This window comes from Oryza glaberrima, chromosome 8 (assembly GCF_000147395.1).
Source record: "Oryza glaberrima chromosome 8, OglaRS2, whole genome shotgun sequence".
Taxonomy (NCBI): Eukaryota; Viridiplantae; Streptophyta; class Magnoliopsida; order Poales; family Poaceae; genus Oryza; species Oryza glaberrima.
Genome location: NC_068333.1, coordinates 13,151,100 through 13,158,661, shown reverse-complemented (window position 1 = coordinate 13,158,661; position 7,562 = coordinate 13,151,100). Strand labels below are relative to the sequence as shown.

The 7,562-nt window shown below is 49.1% G+C and overlaps 1 pseudogene; it reads left to right on the top strand.

The window, feature by feature from the left end:
* Window positions 1-4,678: 4,678 nt before the first annotated feature.
* On the top strand, window positions 4,679-7,269 carry LOC127783051 (uncharacterized; annotated as a pseudogene).
* The last annotated feature ends 293 nt before the right edge of the window (window positions 7,270-7,562 follow it).

Below are 7,562 nucleotides of genomic sequence, written 5' to 3'. Positions count from 1 at the left end.
TGGATCATGCATATATCGGCTCACCACACTAAGCTTAATTTTTTGAGGGATCAGACTGAACTTAATTTGATGTTTACAGATAAGTTCTTTATTTGGTAGCAAGCTTTGGAACTTCCAAAATTATCTGAGATTACTTACATATTGTTGGAAATATAGTCATAATTTGGCATATTTTAATTAAAAAACATGATACTCAACATGACATCTGTATTAAGAATTGATCTTGTGATAGTTCTAACTATGAACATACTAATAACTATATAAACATCATCAAGAAACATGTTTAATACTATAGAGATGAAAGTAACATACCCGGAGAATGTTTCGGTACTAGATGAGGCATTGTTGGTGTTGTTGCCTTCGTTGGTGATGACATTCTCGTCTCCTCTAGTGGCGCCTCCTCCACCAGCGGCGGTGCCACCACCTCCAATGTTGCCACCGCCGGTTGACATGTCCAAGTAGTGGTTGTAGAGGAAGTAGACGATGCAGTGCAAAGAGCAGTCATGCAAGAATGTGCTCCCCAATAACTTGAACGTCCGCCTACCCTTGCTAGAACTAGCAACGGCGCCATGGGATGGAGGAAGCATGAGGGCGAGAAGGCGCGAGGCACGGCGGCAAGGCAGCAATGCGTGTGGTAGAGGACGGATTAGATCTGAGCAGATGAGGGGAAGAGGAAAGAGACGAGACTGACCTGATCAGGTTTCGGTCTTGTATTTTTTGACTGTTTATTTGGGTCTGTCGTGGGATAGCCTAATTTTTCTATACTTGGGCCATGTAAACTAGGCAATGGGCCATGGTCTATTGATTTCTCAACATATGTGTCTAGCTCGTTAAGGCTCACGAGCAACTCACGAGCCAGCTCGAGCTGGCTCGTTATCTTTAACGAGCTAAAATGTCAGCTCGGCTCGTTAGAAAAATGCAACGAACCAAGCCGAGTCGAGCTGAGCTTGTCACGAGCCAAGCGAGCTAACGAGTCACGAGCTTTTCATCCACCCCTACTTGAGACATTGGCATTGGCTCAGCTTCCTGTGTTGCATCAGGTGTTTGAGTTGCCAGTGGCTCAGGATCCTGTGTGTATACCACTATACTTCCCTCACTAACATGAACTTGTTCAGCCTCAGCCTCTGCATTGTCACCTTCCATGCCTACTTGTTGCACTTTTGCATTATCACCTTCCATGCCAACTTGCTCCATTTATGCATTTTCACCTTCCATGTCAACTTGTTCTATCTCATTTCCATCTGATTCATCTCCCATGTCCTCTTCCATCTCCAACTCATAGTCACTTCCTTCATCCTCATATGACAGATCAACTAGGATTGGTGCATCTGCATACACCTCAGCCACCCCTCCACCCACAATACAATCATTCATGTATTGGCACACACTGTCATCCAATAGTGCCCTTAACTCAGAATTAAGATCTTTCCCTGGGAACAACAAATGTAGCATTGTTCCTTCAGCAACTTTGCAGTGGTCACATAAATGGCCTACTATTTCAGGCAGAGGTATATTATCTTGATCTAGGTAAGACATTGCCTCACTTCCACCAACATAGTGCTTCTCCCTACCAGACACCAAAAAATCTCCATTGAAGTGAAACCTAACTGGAAGGGTGTTTAAGACGTCCATGGAACCTACATGCAAGTTGGAAAAAAAAACACTTCCCCATCGTTTTAAAATACCTAGATTTTAGATCCCAAACAAAAAGAGAGGCAATGGATGATATAATATGACCAAATCGAGGCTACCAACTGCTGTTCTACATAAACAATGCTAACTAAACACCAAATCCGAGGGCAAAGTGCGCATCTACCACAGCATATAAATTGGTGGAGAACCCTAAATCAAAATGGGGAGACCATGATGAAGAAAGGGTGGACTTACCAGCTCGTACTGCCCTAGTTGCAGTCACCCCAAACCACCGCCGCGCCCCCTAGCGCCGCCCAAGCCATCGCCCTCTTTGTCGCCAAGCTCACAGTAAACAGGTCTAGGGTTTCGGTCAATGATAAAAATGAGTGGGATGGCTACGCGCGCGGGCATTTACCGGTCCGGATCTCACTCAGCTCATGATAGCCCACTGTCAGCTAGCTATTTCCCACCATCCTGAGCTGAGTCAGCACTGTTGACCACGGTCAAGTTGCCACGTCATCAAATACCGCCCACAATATTGCCATAGGAGTCGGTCTGTACCGATTTCAATATTGGGGGTGGGCGGTGGGGTTGTTCTATCCGGTTTTCTAGTTAAGGGTTACGAATTAGATTCCTTGTACAATTAAGGAAGTTAATGACTTCTTCCTTGGCTGAGCAACCACCTTCTTAGCCGATCGAGACGAATGCTATGGAAAGCCCAAATCGACAATGACATCCCAGTATAATAATGGGCTTCTGGCCCGGTCCCCTCCCTCTTTCTCTCTCAAACAAAAAACAAAAAGAAACCCTCAACACCCGTCCGTCTCGTTCTGCGCCGTCGCACCGGTCTCCATCTCCATCACTATAGGGCGTGTTTGGTTACCTGCACCAAGCCCGGCTCGCATCCGCGCGTGCAATCGTCAGATGTTTGGTTGCGGGGCTTTTAACGATTTGCCACTCTTACGAATGGTACTTAACGATTTGCCACTAGGCCCACATGTCATAGACACATGAGAGCCCACATATCATTGACAGGGTGTGGTAAATCGTTAATTGCCATGTCACAAGAGTAGCAAATAGTTAAATTTCCCTTTGGTTGCCTGCACACCCTCCAGAGCCTGGCTGTGCGCATGCAAAAAGACCTCCCCAGCCAGGCCCGAGAGAAACACCCGAATTGAGCTTCGCTCGAGAACCTGGCTGAGCGCGTGCAGAGGCGGTGATGAGCGGGTGCAGCGCCAGGACAAGCGGGTGCAGCGTGGGGAGAGGTGTCGCGCATCCCGTCACCTTCCTTCTCCTCATTTCCTCGCTCTACCCTCGTCTCAACTGCCGCCGGCTGTTACCGTCGTCACCGCCGTGCAACGTCGGCTGCTGCTTTCCCCTCCCTTCTCATCACCAGCCGCCAGCCTCACCTCCCCTTTTCAGCCGTCCCCTCCCTTCTCATCAGCAACCACCAGCCAGACGACGGATACAAAGGTCTGCCCAGGAAGAAGGGCTTGGGGATGACAGAAGCAGAGCCTCCACTTCTCCACTCCTCTTCTCGTCGACCGCCGCCTCCACCTTCCACACCGGTCGCCGCCTCCACCTTCCGTGCCGCTACTCCTCATCACCGACGACCACTGCCATCCAACTCTCTCTCTCTCTCTCCCCTCTTTGGTCCCACAAGACGCTGGATCCAGCGGTAAGGAGCTCGGCGTCGCCAGATCCGGCTCATAAGACGGCGACGAGCGACATGGGAATGGGCAGGCAGAGCGGCGTACAGGCGAGCGGAGCGGCGAGCGTTGCGGTGTGCTGGGCGTTGTGGATTAGGACGGTTCCCTTTTTTTTTTCTTGTGGCTTTCCGATTGATTATTGCCGGCTGAATTAATAACGTGTTATTACTGTTTGCACTGTGCTAATGGTGGATGAATTTCCATTAAAGAAAATGTATAAAAAAAATCCTGATGAACTCTTCAATGTTGTCAATTTTGTTTAAGGTTAAATCGAAACCAATCTTATTTTTATGTGATAAACTATTAACATATCCTTAACTAGTTGAGTCTGATATTTGTTCATACGATATAATAAAGGTAAGCTCACCCAACTAAATGGAGAGGTAACCAAACTAAAACGCATACAACCAACCAAACAAAATCTCTTTCAAACTGCATATCTTATACAAGCAACCAAACACAATCTCATACTAACTAGGCTAGTGCAATACAAACAACCAAACAACCGCATGTGGATCCCCTTAGTCAGGACAAGCTCAGCCTAGCTGGGAGAGATGGGACAGACTAGAAGGATATGAGCAACCAAACACACCCATAGATGGCCATATGGCTTGAGGCCCGCGGCCCGGCCCAAGTCACGCCATTTTGGCCCTGCCCAAGCACGGCACGGCCCGACTAGGGTCGCGCCTGTGCTGGCCCGGCCCGATAGCCGGGCCGTGCCTGGGCTACACCCTCGGCACGGCCCGATCAAATAAAAAAATATAGGAATTCAAAATAGACTTAAATTACTGTATAAGGCAAGGCCAAAAAAGAAGAGGAATAACGTATAGACTTATTTTACAGCCATTTGAACACATAGCACAAAGTGGAGAAGCATGATGAGCCATCGTGCCTTCAGACCGGCCCGGCATGGCCCGAGTAGTATTGGGCCATGCCTGGGCCATGTATGCCACACATGGGCTGGCACGGCAACCAGACTAGCCTCGGTCCAGGCACGGCCCCAGTTGGCCTTCTATATCCATCACCGGAGAACAGCGATGTCGGCGAACTGCTGCTTCCGCCGCATACTTTTGCCTATCACTCCTCGCGCCCAGTCAATCTCCCCATCTCCTCGGCCTCGGCAATAGTCTCCTTGCCAATCTCCATCCCGCGAGCAGCCGTCCCGACGTCCTGCTGCTTCCGCCCCCGTGCCCTACGCTCATCCTCTTTATTTCCCATCTTCTGTTGTAGATCTGGGATATTTTTTCGCTTTGTCTCAATCCTAGTACTAATAAAAGGTTTCCCCCCAAAAAGAAAGAAATATCTGGTGCCCCTGGCATCCGGTACGGACCGGTAGATCGGCATGTCAGCGGCCATGGTGGCGTGCAGCGGCAAGCGCCGGCGGCGGACGGCCACCACTCATGCTGGTCGGGACTCATCGTCGTGGGCTTCTCTGGCGGAGGACCTGGTGAGCCTGATAGGCTGGCGGGTGCTGGCTGGAGATGTGCGAGACTACATCTGCTTCCGCGCCGCGTGACACCACTGGCGCTCCTGCACCGCCAGCCAGTGCGGCCGCGGCGTCGTGGACCCGCGCTTCCACCCGCGGCGGTGGATGATGCTCCCCGAGGGGAACGGTCTCTACCCGGGCCACGGCAAGCTGCATGGCTTCGTCCGCTTCTTCAACCTCTCCACCGGCGCTTTCGTCCGTCTCAGGCTGCCCATCGCCCGCGACGACCACCGCATCCTCGACTCCGTCGACGGCATCCTCCTCCTGCAGCGGAACCGTGACACCGCGGTCCGTCTTCTCCACCCCTTCACCGGCGACATCGTCGACTTCCCGCCGCTGGACACCTTGCTGCCGTACGCGAGCCGCCGGTCGGAGGAATATCTCAGAGATGTCGCTGCTGCCTCCATCACACCATCAGCTGATGACGATCAAGCCGTCTTGCTTATGATATGGTTATCCCGCACGGTGCGCGTAGCCTTCGCCGCCTCTGGGGATAGGCAGTGGAGGGTGTCGAGCTGGTCCATGTACCAAGCCTATACTCCATTGCCATTCCAAGGCAAGCTATACATGTTGGATCAAGCCACGGCTTATGGTGGACCTGAGGTCTTGCAGATAGACCCACCCCTGCAACTGCAGCTGGAAGGGACGACGGAGCTCTCGCTGCCACCACCAAAATCGATCGCCAAATGCCCAGCAAGGACACCTGACTCGTTCTTTCTCTACCATTTGGTAGAATGTGACTCTGACATTCTGCTGGTCACCTTTGGTGTTAGTGTGTATGCACAGATTTCAGTTTACAGACTAGCTGATCTTATTTCGGGAACAACTGTCCCGGTGACTTGCATCGGTCGCAATTCCCTTTTCCTTGGTGATAGGAATCTCTGTGTCAGCTCCAAGGCGTTTCCTACCATTGTGGGTGATGCCATTGTGTTTTACCATCAGAAGGAGAATTATCTTGCACAATACCACCTCAGAAGAGGCACATTGTCACCTACATCGGATGGATGTATCTTTGCGACTAATATGCCAAGTCCTAGTAGCATCATTCACCATATCTACACCTGTTGCTTTCGTACACAATGGTTAGTGACATGTTTTTTATTTTTTTCTCCCGTCATTGTTCTCTTTAATAATAGTTATTCCTTTCAATGGAGCATTTTGTGCACTGCTTGGTAATTAAGCTCATTGTTTCATGGTAATTAAGCTCATTGGTAATCTACTATCTATTTTATGGTAAATATATTTATTTTTTATTGTAGGATGATCTAAATTCTCTTACACTATATATATATATATATATATATATATATATATAGTGATGTATGATTCCTTTTAGCATTCTTTTTTTAATAACAAATAAGATGCTTGTGTATCTGTGCGAAATTCCTTTTCAATTTATATTTCGGAAATATTCTACAGTTTATATTCCATCGTTATAGTATTTGAAACACAAACTATAATACATGCCCACACGAATGCGTGGGCTACCTTTCTAGTTCTAATAAAAAAAATATGAAACTTAACATGACACATGTGTAAAGAATTGATCCTGTAATAGTGCTAAACATGCATGAATATGCTAATAATTATATAAGCATCATTAAGAAACATGTTCAATCTGAAACGAGTGGAGTAGTATCGTACCGTACTGCGTTCAATAGTTTCCGTCAGTTTGTGAGCTGTTTTGATCCCTCCTGGCCTACTCAGAGCCTGTCACGAACTCTTTACTACAACCGCGTCTCGGACTCGCGGTGCGGCTTGAACCTCCTCATCTGCTTGGCGACTCAAACAAGGCTGACTCCGCTGCGTCACGCCGCTACCCTCCTCCTCCTCCTCCTCGCCGGCAAAATCGACGACAGCTTCCATTTCGGCGGGCTCGTACCAGGTGAGTTCCTCCCTCCCTCCGCTCACCACACCCACCACCGCATGCGCATCGCTCCTTTTTTTTTTCTTTTCTTCCCCCCGCGCCGCCTTCACTCGTTCCACGGCCAGCGGCGGCACTCCCCGGTCATCCCAACCCCCTCTCTCCCGGAACCCTAACCTCGCGGAGTAGCAAGCGGCTGCGTCGGGACGGCTCTCGAATCAGGTAGGATTTCCGGACGCGATTCCACTGTGGACAACGTCTACTTCTCCGTCCGGTTACGATGGCGTCATGGAGAGTAGCATGCTGCTAAGGCCTCTAACCAAACTGTCCTAATTTCCTCAAATTTCACCAAACATATATACCACTCTTAACATTTTGGATAAGGCAAAAGCAATCCTACCCTTGCTAAGCAAGGCCTGGTATTTGGTACAAGTGAGAAAAAAAAAAAGCGATCCTACCCTTTTTATGGCAATCTAACCTCTAACCGTTCAGAATGTCTTTCCAGGCGAGGAAAACCGATTTGGCTCTCCCGCGGCGGGCAAGCGCGCGGTGAGAGGACAAACCAGACTGACGACTAACCAACGCATGATTTGCCCAGAGAACCAAATAGTGGGCTTTGCCCACCTGAGCACCCATGCATATATATGGGCAAGCTGAGCATAGCCTAGCTAGGAAACATCGGCGAAAGATCCAAATAGATCCTATATGTTCCCTCACAACAACAGATGATTAGTTCTATGTACAAACTCTTGTATGACCCACCAGAGTAGGCACTACACAGAAAGTAAAGCCACGATCAAGTCTCGCAAGACTGCTCTTCTTCTTGCATGAAATGAGTAAATGGTGAAGAACTTCAATAGGAAATACAGCT